The 17,302-nt window shown below is 40.2% G+C and overlaps 1 long non-coding RNA gene across 2 annotated transcripts in view; it reads right to left on the bottom strand.

Annotated features, from left to right (window-relative positions):
* Positions 1 to 17,302, bottom strand: part of LOC148214576 (uncharacterized) — a 77,879-nt gene that overhangs the window by 15,536 nt on the left and 45,041 nt on the right. For both annotated transcript variants that reach the window (XR_015797802.1, XR_015797803.1), the window contains 2 exons: positions 4,168 to 4,283; positions 519 to 539 (listed from right to left, as the gene is read on the bottom strand). This is a non-coding gene — a long non-coding RNA (uncharacterized LOC148214576). The remainder of the gene's footprint in view (positions 1 to 518; positions 540 to 4,167; positions 4,284 to 17,302) is intronic.

The following is a 17,302-nucleotide window of genomic DNA, read 5'->3' as shown; positions in this document are numbered from 1 at the left end:
ACACACACACATACACACATACACACACACACACACACGGTGACAGCCTAACTCTGAGACTAAAGATCACATCAAGCCAAATACTCCTTTTTAAATTTCAGTTTTGTTCTAAAAGCATACAGTTAAAAGGATTTCTGCAAAAATACTTTTTCTTTCAACAACCAACGTTGTTTTTCTCCTCTTAGAACTTGGATTCAGATAACTCAGATAGTAAATTCTGTGTATGTGCTACAGCATTCCTCCAGTTTCTGTACCTGAATTTAGAACCCAACAATAAATACCTTTAAAAAATATAAACGAATGAATTAATTTCTACTATGTACAAAGAAAAGATGCACAAAGGATTTGAAAAAATAATAAATATCTAAAAATAGCAAACTATTCAAGAGCACCTACAAAACCAGAAATCGAGGATTCCATTAGTTAACAAAGATTTTATGAGCTCACAAGAAATTCAAAGAAACAAAACCTATTCCCTAGATCAGGCTTCATTGCAAGTAATTTGAAGAGATCCATACCTGTACTTTCAGAGAAAGTATCTGTAACAAGATATGAAAAAGTTAGGATAAACATTTTAGAGTCAACTGATAAATAATTCTAACAAGTCACCAGAGACTGATAACATTCTTCCAAAAAGTATGTGACATTTCTGTCACAGATTAGTTTTCTTGCCACCTAATCAGGGTATCTGCAGGTTATGGTCAAAAAGGTCAAGATGGCAGATGTGACAATGTAACTGAAGTTCTGACTCTTTTTCAAGTACATTCCATGCACACACCCTGATTGCCTGTTTCCCTGCTTCTTGCCCTTCCCATCCATGCAGTGACAAGCTCACTGGCTGGTCCCTGTGTGGAGAGGTCTTCCAATGCCATGCCACAATGATCAAACCAAAGGGGAACAAACTGTTCAATTGTTTCTATGTTTCATTATAGATCCATTGAAACTTTGTAGCCAGGAAGAATTAATGGTTCAGATTCATAGAAGCATTCACTGAAACTTTGTACCTATGTTTCAAAATCCCTATATTGTAACTTAAAGATGTTTTTTTAAAACAAGGGGGCAAAACCTTTGCAGTACAGTGGCCGCAGGGTGGTAGAAGAAGCAAAGTATGTTTCACTCCATCTGGATAGAAACTGAAAGGTGCCTACTAAGAGATATAAGGGTGGAATGCAGGGGTACTGGTAGAAGAACTGGGGAAAACATGGAAAAAAGACTTTCCTGGACATTATGGCCTTTATGGGGTGTTGTTAAAGCAAGTGGAAGGGGGGAAAACGGGAAACTGCTGACCGATGAGAATTTAGCAGCTCAGCAGCCCAGGATAAAATGGCCATACCAAGCAGTATAACCAATTGTTGCTGGGGATGTCACTAGATTGGCATGAAGCATGATAGACCAGTCCCTGAGGAGGACTTAAGGTGGCTCAAGATGGAAGACCACACTTTCAAAGCAGCACCGCAAAACACGCCTGGGCATTTGCAATGGACTGGAGGTAGGTTAAGGATGATGTTGACCATTCAGGAAATGGTGGATGACCTTTACTGGTGATGGGGCAGCAGGAAGGGTGGGTATAGTCACATTGCAGTGTAAGAGGACACTGAAGGTAAAGTGTATTTCAGATCTATTATCATTGTGAAGTAGGCAGGGCCAGCCCAAAATCTGCCTGAAGCAGAACATCATATTGCAACTCTCAAAGCAGAACTGGAAGCAGGGGCTGGGGAATTCTGGGACTTGAAATCCACACATCTTAAAGTTGCCAGGTTTGAGAAACACTGCATTAGAATATTCTGAGCCGACTGAGTTGCGATGGAACCAACATTTGAGCAGGAGAGATTAATTTCATGCTTTGTTCCCACTGAAAAAAAATTCAAATTTTTCAAATATTCTGGCTGAAAGAGTCCATGGAAACTCATTATGAGTCCCTTGCTCACTTTTTCCCTCCATAGTAGCCACAAGAGTAGGTGTGGTGACAGACTATGCTAACAATACCAGCCAGCCAACTTGCAGAAAGATCAATAAAAAGAATGCTTTTAAAACAAATAACTAGAACATACATACAATCCTAGGCAATTCTAACTGACAGAGAACTCAGCATAAACAAATAAACTTGAAGCACTGGACCCAACCTGTTGATCAAAGAAGAGCTAATCCTCTCACATGCTTCAATAACAGCACTTTTTAACCTGAACATTCCTTCCATTGCTGTGCTTTGGGGCTTAACATTATAACAGCATCAAAATCAATGCATCTAATTTCTACTGCTATTATCTTGCCACGCTTTGCCAACTGCAGTTTACCAGCATTTACAGCTTACCTCTATAGCCAATGCTCTCTTCATAGGTGCAGTCAGCAGCCAAGTAATCTTTTCAGTGGTTTTAATGTACCCCTGAGCTAAACATCAGTAAGAAACAAGGGCCTGCCCAGAGAATGCATGCACACACGCGCACCCAAAACATCTGCCAACCAATATAGAATTTTGTTTGTCTTATTAGATGTACTCTGAAAGCTCCACATGAACATGCACAGAGTGCACGCACACTAAAACTTCAGTGAACCAACCAGACCTGTGGAGAACCAGACAGACAGTTACAGTAACAGTTGCAGCCATCCAGTCACAGCACTCCTGATCTTCTCTTAGTCTCCCACCATCAGAGAGCTGGGTGCAGAATAGATCCACTTCTCTTATTCCTTAGTACCTCTAGCCTCAACCAGTAGTAGCAGCATTTACCAAAATAAAAACAAAAAGCAAACTGCAATACAGCACAAGTTACCAACTTAAATCAATTGACCAAATTTCCTAGAATACAGTTCTATGTAGGACCATAAAGGAACAAGATTCTTTAGACTCTGAAATATTTATCTGGTAAGCTTCCTTGCTCAGTGACCTTGGTTTGGTATCAGATTGTTAATACTCCTACTAGTTGTAATAGAAATATAGTAACTGAAAGCATTAATAAGTAGCATACCAACAACTAGAATCTGAAGCAAAATTACTTACTGAACTATCTCCTCCATAAACCTATATCCAATTTATATCAGAGTAACTGCTGAGGTTATGATGTAACTGCTGAAGACTTAGATGTTAGGATGAAGAACCTACATTTCCTCCAGCTACAGCACTGTTACCACTTGCTGTGTAGCTGTAAGTGTGATTTGGTTAGGTGATGTCTTTTGAAGTAGCCATGTTGGCTGCTTGTAGATGCAGGTCTACACTCACGTTGCGCTAATGATTCTTTCAGAGAGCTGCTTATAAGGATGAATGCAGGTCTTCTGGGCAGTGAATTGGCTGCTCGGAGTGATGGGTCAGGAGAACAGCAGGTGGGAACGCGAGAGGCCTGTGGTCTTTTTCTCCCATGGCTGGCTCATCCCACATACACCCTCCAATGTCAGGGTGTGAGATAGACTCAGTTGTTACAATGCTCATTTTGTCATTTTAAGGAAAGTGTCCAGTTCTACAGAGGTATGGGGTTGTTTCAAGAAAATATTCTTCAAATAGGCTATTCATCACCAATAATATTGTCCTGAAACTCACATTTAGCCTATAGCACCATTTCAGTCTGTAAAATCCAAGGATGCCTAGAAAACTAAACAAAAACAGCTGTGCCTGTAAAATCCCTGGCAGGACTGAACATGACTAATGTCTGGCTCTAGCCCAAAGCACACACATTGCTGCTATAGATGACACTGTGTGCTGCTGGCAATTATGCCATCATGGTTGGAAACTCTATTACAGGACCCGGAATGTCTTTGAAGGGCTTTATTGGGTTTATTCTAAAACTAATTCACAACATTTCACTTAAATGGTTGACAGAAGAAATGTCCAGTTCTAGGACTGTGCCCCACAAAGAGACAGATGCTTTATCCAGTCCAATAGTGTCAGCCTTACGAGGTAGGCCAGACAGATGAGCTAATTCTACTTTATTGTAAGGCTACATTAATAGAATCTTGCAAGTCTGAAAGTACAATTCTCCCACTGTCTCCTTTACATCCTGAGAAACTTAGGGAGGGACCCTTCTGAGCCTCTTGCCCTATCCACTATGCAGCTGCGGGCTATGCTGTCTCTTATCTGACCATTCCCTAGGCAGCATCTCTTCGCCCTGTCTCCCAAGGTCTTTCCCACATACCCTTACAAATAGCAACTATAGCAGGACTATAGTCTAAGATTCTTACCTTTTATTTGGAGATGGTGTTGATTAGTCAATCAGTCTCATACCTTCTGCATGAGGAGGGAAGGATCCATTCAAGAATATGATATAGCCGCCCAGTCACTTGGTTGAGATGGGCAGCTATAGTAAATAAACAAACAAACAAACAAACAAATAAATAAATAAATAAAATGATACGTTCCATTTTTACACTAAACATAGAATTAGTGATAACAGGCAGAGAAGCTCTGGGCAGTGTTTTACATTCTACCTACATTTCCCTAAGCCTTCCCAGGAACACCACCATAAGACTAAGAAGATGGAGGATACTGAGTCCTGAGCACATGGCTAGGATTTGTTTTTTTAAATAAGGGGTTCAAATAGAGGCTTTGTTAGCCTAGAAAACCTTCAATTTTAGATGTCCAATTTTAAGCTCATGCTGCGGCCCTGCTGCTGGGAGCAGCCTCCCTCCCATCCTGCCACAATATCTTCTTTCCAGCAGAGGGCAGTATTTCTGTTATTTGCACGGATCAAATCAAACTGTTTTAGGCTGGCACTGGCAAAGTCTTCAATGCTGGGCCGGAAGAGGTCTGAGACAAAACTGCCATGGTAACAGAGATGAAAAGAGCTGCTTGGTTTGCCTTCCCTCTAATGGGAAAAGACCCCTTCATTCTTTAATCAAGAAGGCTCTGCAGAGAAACAGCAGGAAATCTTGACTTACGATGCCGAACGTGTTCATTTTAATAGAAGTCACCCAGGGATCACTACCATGCTGAAGATGCCACAATAAACAAATAATAAGCATGTTGAGTGCTATTTTTTTAAAAAGTACATACCAGAACACACACCAGAGGCACATGCAGTCTGGAAGTAATTAACTGTCTCTATCATTTATCTTTTTGTTTGCTATACCGGTATTGCAATTTTCAAAGGTATAGATATAGGCCTACAATATTACTGGGTTTGGACAGAAGCACCCCAAAATATATAAAATCTGTATTATTAGACATGTACTAATATACACACACACACACACACATGCACACCTTGAAAAATTGAAGTCAGCACCCAATATTCCACAGGGTACATCTGTAGCCTACCACATGGGCTGCAAAAATCTGGAGACAATTAGATGGCAGCAAAGATACAGGAAAAACTTGCTTTCCCAGCCATCAGCCAAAATCAGAGGTGTCCGTAGGTTATGATCAAAAGAGCGGCCATGACACTGCAATCAAAGCTCCACCCATAAAAACCAGGCACAGCTTAGATCGCATCATCATGGCTGCCATCTTGATGTTTTTGGCCATATCCTACAGACATCCCAGGCCAAAAAGCTGACATGTGGCCACTACTATACCCATACAAGGGCTTTGGGGCGCTTTCCTCATCATGCCAGCAAAATAGGACGTTTTTCAGTGTCATAGAACTGGTTTAGATCTTTTAAAATGTATCTTTATGGATATATTTTAAAATGTATCTTTAAATCTCAAAAATGGGAATGCGTGATTGTAAGAGGTATTTGTTTAAAAAATATATTTTATTCATTTTTTTTTCTGGTCCTGCCAGATAAATGCAATCCACCTTTGTTCCTCCCAAGTTAAGCTTAGAATAGAGGTCAAACTTATGCCAAAGAATCTCCCTCCCTCCCTCTTTCCCTCTGAGTGCCTTCAAGTCAGCGTTGACTCCTGGTGACTGCCTCAACATCTCCCTGCAGTTTTCTTGGCAAGATTTGGCAGTGGCTTGCCATTGCGTCCTTCCTAGGGCTGAGAGAGAGTGACTGGCCCAAGGTCACCCAGCTGGCTTTGTACCTAAGGTGGGACTACAACTTACGGCCTCCCAGTTTCTAGCCTGGTGCCTTAACCATTAGACCAAACTGGGTCTCATCAAAGAATCTTTAGGTACTGCTTAATTTTTGGTTAGGCTTATATTTAGTGAATTGATTGCTGTTAGTGAAATCTGAAAAAAAAAAGACTAATTTTAGAAGCCTAAGTATCCATGACGATCAATGCCATAAAACTCAGTGGGCCTTATTTTTAAGAAGGCATGCACAGGACTGCAAGTTGAACTATTTTGCTGCTGTGCAAATATATAATTTTATAACTCTTTGAGCCACATGCTTCTTTTCTGCTCTCTTTACAGGGACTGTTTCTATCTGTCATTTCTTCTATCTGACCAGGATTTATGTTATTATTTTGGAACCAAGATACCGTGAAATGCAAAGCATAACACTGAATGCTAATACTTCTCTGTTGGAGCCCAAATCATATGTAAGAGAAGAATGGAGCAAAATTCGTACAGCAGTTACCAGTCATATTTTTCTAGCTCTGCAGTGCATCAGAAATTGGGGGGGGGAAAAAAAACAGAGTTCAAGCATAATGTCAGACATAGACATTATAGTTCAACTGTTTCTTTCTCAGGCCTTCCTCCCAAGCCTTTTTACTAAAGAATGATGACTTTTAAGTCACCAGTAGACAGTTGTGGGGGACTGAAACACTTTTTGGCTGTTTGAATGTTGCTAGTTTTGGGAACAAATCCATATCCATCAAATTCTGCTTGTCTGATATAAATAGCAGAAGGGGATGGGTGCTTATATTGGAATACATCACACTGGAGGATGAATAGCTTGATATTGCTGCTTCAGTCCATACACCTGAGGGTCACTCAGCTAGGGGAGGCTTGGCCTGTTTGGAACTCAGCTATTTACAAAGGTTTTGTTTTTGTTTTTTATGATTCCTTCTCAAAACTTAAGCATACAGTTATCCTATCATTTGTGAATACTGTAAAATATGTATTTCTCATAGAAGCAGCAAGGTTAATCTTGTTCCTTCCGTTCCAGGGGAATCTGCCAGAGGGCAAATGATGTTACAATACACATGTCAGGATATCATCACACAAATTACATAATTCAAGCTAATTATATGATGATGTCTTGATGTACATGTTGCTGTTATAGCTTGTATCAAATTCTATGCTTATGTCTGGTTGTGTGCAAAACCCTGTAGCCCAAGCACAGAATTTTCCAGGGTCCCCCATAATATACTGGTCTTCTGGAACAAACCAATCTGCTCATTGCTGAAATAGCTAGTAGGGTTCTTGAACTGGAAAGGTGTAGCAGATGGCTGAGTCCATAAGCTGCAAAGCTGGAATTGTGAACCCTTCTTTCCTAAAAGATCTTCACATCCCGACCTCGCTTCCTGCTTTGGGGTAACGGCTTGGTCATTCCTGCTACTGCTACCTCTCTTCCAGGGGTTGCCTCATCCACAAACCCTAAAATGTGATAGGTATTTGGCAAAACATTCCAAGGAAAATCAGAATCTATAACCACCATAAGTTATCATCATAGCTACATATTGCCATAACAATGACCCAGACATTGCCTATCTCAACATGTTTCTACTCACTACCAAAAGGTTCCTATTCAAATTATGTTCCTCGATGAAAAAATCCCACTGCTAGCTTCTTTGCTCCTAACTACCAATTCCTTTTTAGGCAGGGCTCCTCTACACACTCTTGGCAGTACTTCCAGACTGACACCATGCTTGACAACCTTTTCTTTGTGGACCAAGTCAGCATTCCTCTGGCTCCATCCAAAATCAAGTAAAGCTGGACCTTTTTTTGTTTGTTTGTTTGTTTGTTTTTTGTAACCTGCTTTTCTGCTTGCTCAGTTCTCACTTCACCATGCCTCCCAACTTGTGGGTACAGCACAAACCCTTGCTTAGAGGCTACTGCAACCTAATTATGTTAGAGATAAACTGCAGGCAACCTTAACAGCAAACCCAATCTGTCAGCCTTTCAGGGTAGGCCAGACTAGGAACCCAATGCCATGTAGGCCAGTACTATTTTTATAGATAGTCCTCAACTTACAACCATTCGTTTAACAACCATTCAAAGTTATGATAGCATTGAAAAAAGTGACTTACAACCGGGCCTAGCACTTGTGATCATCACAGAGTCCCCACGGTTATGTGATCAAAATTTGGGTGCTTGGCAACTGGCATGTATTTACAACAGTTGCAGCACGCGATCGCCATTTGCAGCCTTCCCAGGGGGCTTCCAACAAGCAAAGTCAATGGGAGAAGCTGGATTCGCTTAACAACTTCATGATTTGCTTAACAACCGTAGTGATTTGCTTTACAACCATGGGAAAAAAGGTAGTAAATCGAGTGTGACTCATTTAACTACCGCATCACTTAGCAATGGAAGTTCCAGGCCCAGTTGTGGTTGTAAGTCAAGGACTACCTGTATTGTAAAGCTATAGTAACAGAATCTTGCAAGTCTGAATGTCCTTCCCCACACCCTCCCTTTGTCTTCGTATGAACTAGGGAGGGTCTTGTTTGAGATATTTACTCACATTACTTTCTTGGCCTGGGCTCAGGCCCCTTTTATCTGACTGTTACCTTGGTATCAGCTCTTCCTCCTGTCCTTCAAGGCCATTCCCTTTTCCCTCCACACAATCTTAGCACTTCTAATGACTTTCTGGTTAGTTTCACAACTCCTGTAATAATTTGCCCATCTTAATTTCTCCTGCTTACAGAAGCAGGTTTCACTGAACTATTGCCCTGTCCTGCTTCTCATCCTCTGGGCACAAGCATGCCATTGCTCATTTCTCATACAGAGGTGCACTCTGCAACCTAAAAACATGGTGGGAGCAATCTAAAGAATACCTGCGGGCAAAATGTTAGCAGATAACTAGCAGAGCATCAAAATTAGCAGAAGCTTTTTAATAGAATTTAAGAAATAGCACCTTCACAACAGAATAGCTCCTCTCATAACAACCACTCTTTGTTTTTTTAAAAATGGCCAAAATACCAAACATATACTGAAACATGGAGAATGGGCATAACAACATTATTTTTCTTTTGTGTGGTATGAGAGCAAGAGAATTATTTTTTGTTTTTTCAGAAGCTCATGGATGTAAAACTGTTTGAATCCTGCTTTTTTGCTCTTTCCAACCCATGAGAACGATGGAAGGACATTGTGTAAAGAGGCTCAGGACTGTCTGTCCATCAGCAGAATAAATCTCCAAAAGCTGAACAGAATGGGATCAAATGTGGTATAGTAGAAGCTGCCAACAAAAGAAAGATCAGGTGTGGAAATGGGTCAGAAAATTCCTCCAACGCATCCTTATTGGAGAGGCGGTTGGGCACATGGTTGGCGTTTGCCTTCTTCCTTCTCCTCCTGGTCATGTGATCCAAAGTACAATATATGCAGGCTGCCCTTCCCTTCCCAGTGCCCACATATATATAAACAACACACACAAACACACACACATCATCTAACTTTGTTACAGAAGAAAATAGAGACGCTTCCTATGGCCACTACTAATAAAGAGGTTGGAAAGAATTCCAGAAGCCAGGCTTTGAATGCTGTGCCTCCATTTCCAACTGAATGTTGGAAAGAAATTGTGTAATGGGGCTCAAGATTCTCTCTGTCCATATGTCTGTCAGCAGGATAATTTTCCAAAACCTGAACAGATGTCAAGAGAAAGATTCAGTATGAAAATGGGTCAGATCAGTCCAGGAGCTGTGGAGAAAAATGTTCCTGAAAATCCTCAAAGCATGTCAGTGAAAGGAGTGGCTGGGGCAGCAGCTCACAGGGTTGGCACCTACTTCATTCTAAGCACCCTCCTTTCTTCCTGGTCATGTGCCCCAGAGTATTGCTATTATTAAAGGGTAGGAAAGTTTTCCAAAAGCTATGCTCTGCCTGCTTTCCCTAAAGTGTTTTATTTTCCTATTGATCAGATGGTGGTAGGAGAGATTGGCTCTCTGTGAAGTGAAGACCATTAATGAACCTCTTCAAACTGGATTGGTGAAGGGGGTGGAAACAATAAAAATAGTTACTCTTATGTGGAAGTGCCTTTAGAATCCCTTTTTCTTCTCTTGCTAAGGGCAAGGAAATAAATTCTTCAAGAATTACCGTACCTCTTTCTGTTTTTCACTACAACGTTGCTCTCATGTCGGGCTGTCTGTATGAACCATATTCATTAACTCTAACTGCATTTCAAATTATCTTCCTTGAAAACAATCTTCCTTGACAACAACCAATATTATTGCTGCCTTTATCAAAGTGTCAGATGATGATGATGGTAATGTTGATGATGATGATGATTTTAATTTGTAAACCATCACTGGGGAAACCCACCTAACATTCTCTTATAGGATGAGCCTGGTTCATTTGTTATCTTGTTCCAAGCGCAAGTGATTAGAATCTTTGTATCAGCACAGTTGTCTTTTTTCAGTTTTTTCTTTTGCCCTACGTAACAGTGCACATATCCTGCATTATTCAATATTATTTTGACTCAGTAAACAAGGCCAAGTAAGAAAATACAACATCTTTTCTGCCCCAAAAATCCAATGGATATTCACTTCTGTGCACCTGGCCTGGATACCTTGGCAATACACCAGCTGAGGAGTTAAAACACAAACTCTTCTGTCAGTCTCCACATTCAGTACTCCACACAGATGTCATCCTGCCTAGTGACAGGGAGGCACTAATTTCCTTCAACTGCATTTCAAGAAGAACTTACCAAGTTTGAATTCCCAAATTAACATTTGTTTTGCAGCTTGTCAGGTTCTTGATTACATTTATTTATGTAAAAGAATCATAGCAGAAAACTATCCCTAAAAGTCTGTCAGGACAGAGAGATTGTGGACATGGAAGCCACACTGGGATCCCAAGAGCAGGAAAGCTTGACAAGAGTCCCACAGCTCTGTGGACAACGTATCCTGTGCTAACCCTGCACTGTTCCAAGATGATGGGCAGAACAGTTTGAATTAAATTAAGGAGCAGCTATCAAAAACAAAAAGAATGTAGTTTTGTTGCAGATAACATGGCTCTAAAACACCTATGCTTATCCTGCAGAGCATTAGTGCTGTCCTAACACTGAAAGTGATAGAAGAAGAAAAAATGTATGGCAATTTTTCTTCCTGACAGAAAGCTTTCAGCATCAATAATCCCTAAGTGCTATTGTTCAAAATCATAATAATTTGACTTGGCTGGCCCCACTTTTATTCTTTTCAGATACTTATCTGCTGAAGGAGGAGAAGGAAAAGGACAATGAGAAGATCCTCTCCTATGAATTGTATGGCTTTTAGATGCAGAGGATGAGTTATCCATTAATTCTGAGCTTTGGTTCACTTTGTATTCCATCCACCTTTAGAAAGTCTTGTTTCCTGTCTCACTGAAGATGTTGCCACTGTAATCCTGCAAAAAAGCACTTTGTGGCAATTTCAAGCAAGGATCACTCCTCTGGGTGAATCAGTGGGAAAGGACCAGAAGATGAAACAGAGCGAAAGCATAGAAGCCGCATGGCATGTTAATTCAAACCAGAAAGCTACAGGTTTCTATGACAGTCTTCCCAACCTGATGTTCTAGGACTACAACTTCCAGTATTCTCAAGCAGCATAACCTTCAGTCCGGATGGCTATGAATTCTGAGAATTACTATAGTCCCTATATCTGGAAGGTGCCAGGTTGGGGAAGGCTGTTATTGACACTAATCCTGGGTCAGAAGTTGCACCCACCACTTTTTGCAGCTGTCATGCTGCAGTGAAGCCAGCTGTTTCTCCAGATACATATTTATTTTCTGAGTTGATCTGGGAAACCATTTTTCATATTATATTTCCTACAGTGCCTCAGATTTGGCATGGCTGCCAGGGTGCTATGGGAACTTGATAGTGCAGCCAACTCCCAGAGCCAGCCAGTGCCGTCAGGTATGGAGAATAATACTGGCACTGAATGAAATACATACTTTGTAACTTATTTTAAGTAATGTGCTGAATCTGCCTTGCCATCTCAAGTTGTCTTCCCCTGCAAACAATCACTTCTGTGTTTTTATCATATTCTCAGGGTGCTTGAGAATTGACTCAGAATTCTTTAGAATCTGAGCTTACTTTGCTACTAGTGGTGGTAGAGTCACTGCTGATATTTCAATCAGAGGTGTAATATCTTTATCATACCTCTTTCCATCACTCTGAAACCTCCCTGGATACCTATACTTCCCAATTTGGAAAGAAAAAGCATTGGAAGAAGTATTTTTATGACTTGCTCTTTTGGGAATTAATTGAACTATGGGTAGCTAAGAACTCTGCAAACCACTGAAGAGAAGGTTATACAGTGAAGGACAGGACATTTGCACAGACACGCACATACCTTGGCCACCTTGTAATTAAATAAGTGCAGGAATTCCACAATTTACACATGAGAAATTGTCCAAAGATCTCTTCTTTGAAACAAATTTCAAAAGCAAATGCTTTTTCATTAAATTGATTGAGAACTGGTAAAAAAAGATGCAGAAGTTGGACCTCTCCATCTCATTCTTGAGCACTTGTGTCAGAAATTCATTGTGTCAGAAAAATAGATGTTAGGTGACAGCTTACAGATTTTAAAAAATGCACCAGCTCTACTTCTAGAAAGAAAGTGGTAGATGTCATAACATCAGACATTAGGAATGGTACTGGGTTTGACCTCAAGAATCATCCATATGGATTATGGGTGATCCATGCACCACTAGATTTGGCCTTTGAATTCTAACTCATTTTAATTTTAGAAAATTCTCCACAATGCTCATGGTTTGGTTTGGTTTTTTCAGGAGATGAGTATTAATATTATTTCTTGAAACAAACAAACTAACCTTCATGCAACATCTACATACTTTTTTTAAAATCCACAATGTGAAATTATCAGTCCAAAAATTAACAGACCAAATCTTGTGCAAAATATCTTGATTACATTTGCTAGTTAACATTTGATTATGTATGATGCCTAGATTTTCATTCTTCTCTGTAGGAAGTATCAGTGTCTAATTTACAGATGGTCCTTACAATTACTTTTGTAAGAGATGCCCATTGCCATGAAGCATCATTGGCACCTAGATAAAATGCCACACATTTTATTAAATAGAAAAAGAACAGAAAAGTAAGAAAGCATGGGAAAGGATGTAGACACTTGAGAGTTTATTTGCACAGATTTGGACTGTAGTTTGATGATCTGTTCCAAGGATTTTCCATGTCTATAACTATTTAATAATTTAAAAATGATACTCTCTTAATTAAATGATAACTCTCAAAAGAATGAGACAAGTTTTAAAATATTTTTAGACATGGAACTTCAGACTACTATTTATTTTAGAGATTGATCCCAAATCTTACAAAATCATGGAACTGTTCCATTAAAGGAATTGGCTGAAACTGGCTCAATAACTAAAAGGGAATTTATTGGCATCCTTTTTCCCTGGCTGTGTCTTCAAGGCAGGGCCAGGCAGCAAAATCCATTCTTTCATGTACATCTGGAGCCAACCGCTATTTGGACAACTTTTCTTCCAGAATTTCAAGCTTAGTGGACATTCCAGATGGTCAGTATTACTTTTAAAAATGAGCAAATAGTGACTGCCAAAAATTAAAGGCAAAATAGGACCACTGAAAAAGGAGAAAGAACTATTTATTTGCCAAAGTACCAAAAAAAAAAAAAAGCAAAAAAGGACAACTTTTAAAACACACAGCCAAATGAAAATACAGCATACGCTGGGTTCCGTATGATACTCATATACCATTCGTAGTATGTAGTGGCATGTAACTTTAAGGATGGGTATATGAATTTGCTTCTTTTTCTTTTCCCTGTCCCTTTTCCATTCCCTTTTTCTTTTGTATTAAGGCAATTAGTTAATAATAATTAAAAATGTATATTTCTAAAAATCTGTATGTAACAATCAATACGCGTGTATGGGGTGGGAAGAAATCTGCTCTCACAAAGCTGATCTATATGAAGTTGGAATAAGCTACAAATTTTAGTTGCTGTTTTCTTCTGTTGAAAACAGAAAGGGTCATTGCTGGTTTGTGCTGCGATACCTGGTTTACGAAAACAGCTACGCTTACAGACAGGGTTTTCTTCCTTATCTTTTGGTTGGGAAGTGCCCTGTCTGGTACTGTAGGACCATAGAATTGTATAACGGTGTAAGGGAGCATTTGGGTCACCGCCAATGCCTCCTTGCTCTCAGTGTAGGAATCCAAATTAAAACACCTCTTGCATGGCCCCTTTCAAGTCTAATTTTTTTTTAATCCAGCCTTGATTATTTTTATAAGTAACTCAAGGCAGTGAACATACCTCATGCTCCTTCCTCCTCCTATTTTCCCCAGCACAACAAACCTGTGAGGTGAGTTGGGCCGAGAGAGAGTGACTGGCCCAAAGTCACCCAGCCGGCTTTCATGCCTCAGGCGGGACTAGAACTCACAGTCTCCTGCTTTCTAGTCTGGGGCCTTAACCACTAGGCCAGTGTTGTCCAGACTTGGCCACTTTAAGATGAGTGGACTTCAGCTCCCAGAATTCCCCAGCCAGCATGGCTGGCTGGGGAATTCTGGGAGTTGAAGTCCACTCATCTTAAAGTGGCCAAGTCTGGACAACACTGCACTAGGCCAAACTGACCCTAATTACACTTCACTCTGATGGGCAGAGCCTGAGAATTAGAAGAAGGAACATATACTTTGGAAGAACACAGTATATCCTTTTCATTTGGAAACTCTTGCTTTTTCTTCGCCCCTTCCTGTTCATCACTGGCCCATGAACTATGAAAAGGGTTACGCCCCTTAAGTTCCCCCCTTACTAGGGGGAACTAGTAAGTACCTTTCAAAGAGTGTAGCTGTTGTATGAGAACGTTGTTCCAGTGGTTTAAGCTACATGTAGTTAGTTGATTTACATCAAGGAAGGAGATGCAATGGTCGTTTTGTATCTTTTTAGACACATCCTTTGTTAAAAATCCAGGGTGGGGGGTTTAATCAATTTTATTGCTGATGCTGACATGCAGGGAAAGAGAGGAACTCTTTCCGCTCTGGTCTCCATCCCTCCAACCTTCTCTGAACTCACTGAGGGATGCTCAAATCTGGTGCTGTCATGCTGCTGGATTTTGTGACAGGAAGTACAGTTTGCATATAGAAAACTTATTCATGAGGGAGAAACCTGAACTAGGGCTTACCCCTTACAAGTCATTGTTCCACAGGCAGGAATTTCCTCTCCCCCTCCTAATGAGCCTCATTTTCCCAGAGAAAATGTGCTGGGGGTCATTTAGAGGTTATAGCTGAAATAAATAATAGGTGATGCCCGAAGCCCAAATAGGTTGGGCATCCATTCTTATATGCACCCTCCTTTCATTCTTCCATCCTTCTTCTCTTTTCTAAGTCGCAAGCTAAATGAAGAGCCAACAGTCCTGAACTTAAGTTTTACTACATGGTCTTAAAATTAGATTTAGGATCAAAAGTTGCCCCTTTCTGGTTCATAGAAATGCAAAAACATGCAAGGCAAAATTTGAAGATATTTGATAAGCAAGTGTGTCCACAGGGAGCTTTTAAAAAGTCAAGACAGCAGCTGAGATCCTGAGATTGAAGGCCTATCCCTTTTATGTCCATCACATATGCGACAACCATAAAAAAAACACGGGTTTTGTGCAGTTGCGGCCACCATCTTGACTTTTTTGACTCCCTCCCAGACTCCCATGTGATTAAGAGAATGTTTGAACAGTTCCCAGAAAAAGCTCAGGAAGAATATTTCCATGTGCCTGCTACACAGTCAGATCTCAGAACTGTAACATTTTGGAAGGGGGTGCAAGTTCCATTTATTTCCATGGGACTACCCAGCTATCTGAACCGCAGCACCAACAGCCACAAAAATCTCCCCTCAAATATAGTCGGAGTAACAAATTTCATTGCACAGGAAAGGAAAGAATAATTAAGAAAGTGAAGATATCATAGATGAAAAGCGACCATTCTTGAAAAAGGACTGAAGAGATTTTTTAGAAAGATATTTTGCTGCTGACATAAAATGTGCTTGAGAAAAATTCAGCGCTACAGGTAAATCAGGAATGCAAACAAAATACATGCACCCGTAAGACAAAAGCAATACCAGAGTTGTGAAGGGGAGAAAGTCTTGCCTGCTTCCACTTTGTGTAAAATGACTTCTTGCTGCATTACACGCAAAAATAAAGACCTAAATTGTCTGGTGCATTAAAAGATACACTCTCAAACTGCCTGTAGGATATAACTGATAAATTAACTATCTCAGTCGCATTAGTGGGAAAGTGGATATCAGCTACAGACTTTTTAGAGAAGGAAACATGGGTGGATTCAATGTTGTGCATAAGAACAATTTCAAAACAGGAAGTCATTACTAGATTGGCATCAGTTATGTGAAACCTGGGAGATCACAATATCTTGTCATGTTACCCTGCCCGGATTGCTTTTCATATGTCAAGCACTTAACAGAAAAATAAAAAAAGAAAGTTGAGAGTTATATTCTATTTCTTAACTAGCTGTAATGGCTGCATCCTAGGGAAGCTGGGATTCACATTTTGAAAATCTATAGGATTTGGAACACACAGTTATGCACTGCTGACCCCCCTGGTTCTGATAGGGATAGCTAGTTCGCCTTTTGATTCTCATTGGGCAAAAATGTTGCTGGAATGTCATAACCCATGTTGAGTTTTGGAAGGATTAAGACAAACTAGAGAGAAACCAGACAACATGTCCTTTCACAAATAGACATGGCTCTGTGGTTGAAGGTGAATGTCAAGGGGAGAATATCTTTAACAATTCCTAGAGTTCATGTTTAATGATCCTAATATAAATTGCAGTTGTGTGAAGGAGGAAAAAGTGGGGAGCATATCAAAGAAGGGTAAATGTTACTCAAAAGTGATGTTCACAGATTTCCATAGGATTTGTTGAATTAGGACTTGAGCATAAGAAAAGTTTTTTAGGTCAGACCAAAAGCCTATTTAGTCCAGCGTTCTATCTCATACATAGCTAACTAGATGCAATCAGTAAGTCCCCAAAATGGGGAAAAAAATTATAGCCTTTCATTATTGCTCCCTATCAGCTATTATGTAAAGTATTCTGCCTATGATACAGGAAGCAGTATACATCCATCAAGAATTGTAGCTGTTGATAGCACAGCCACATCCTCACTGAATATGTCCAGTCCCCTTTTAAGATCATCTCAATTGGTAGCCATCACAACTGATGGCAGCAAATGCCTCAGTTATTCTCTGTCCCACACACTCACACACATTTTCTATACCATACAATATTTTTATGGCTCTACTACATCTCCCCTTAACTACCTTCACTTCAGGCCAAAAATCCCCAAATCCTCCTGCAGTATGATGTTTCCGATGTTGTC

The sequence above is a fragment of the Python bivittatus genome, unplaced genomic scaffold (genome assembly GCF_059951505.1).
Source record: "Python bivittatus isolate LINGU-HERP-01145 unplaced genomic scaffold, Pbiv_v1 ctg000610_np1212, whole genome shotgun sequence".
In the NCBI taxonomy this organism is placed as follows: Eukaryota; Metazoa; Chordata; class Lepidosauria; order Squamata; family Pythonidae; genus Python; species Python bivittatus.
The sequence above is the reverse complement of the archived record's forward strand: the minus strand, read 5'-3'. Positions and strand labels throughout refer to the sequence as shown.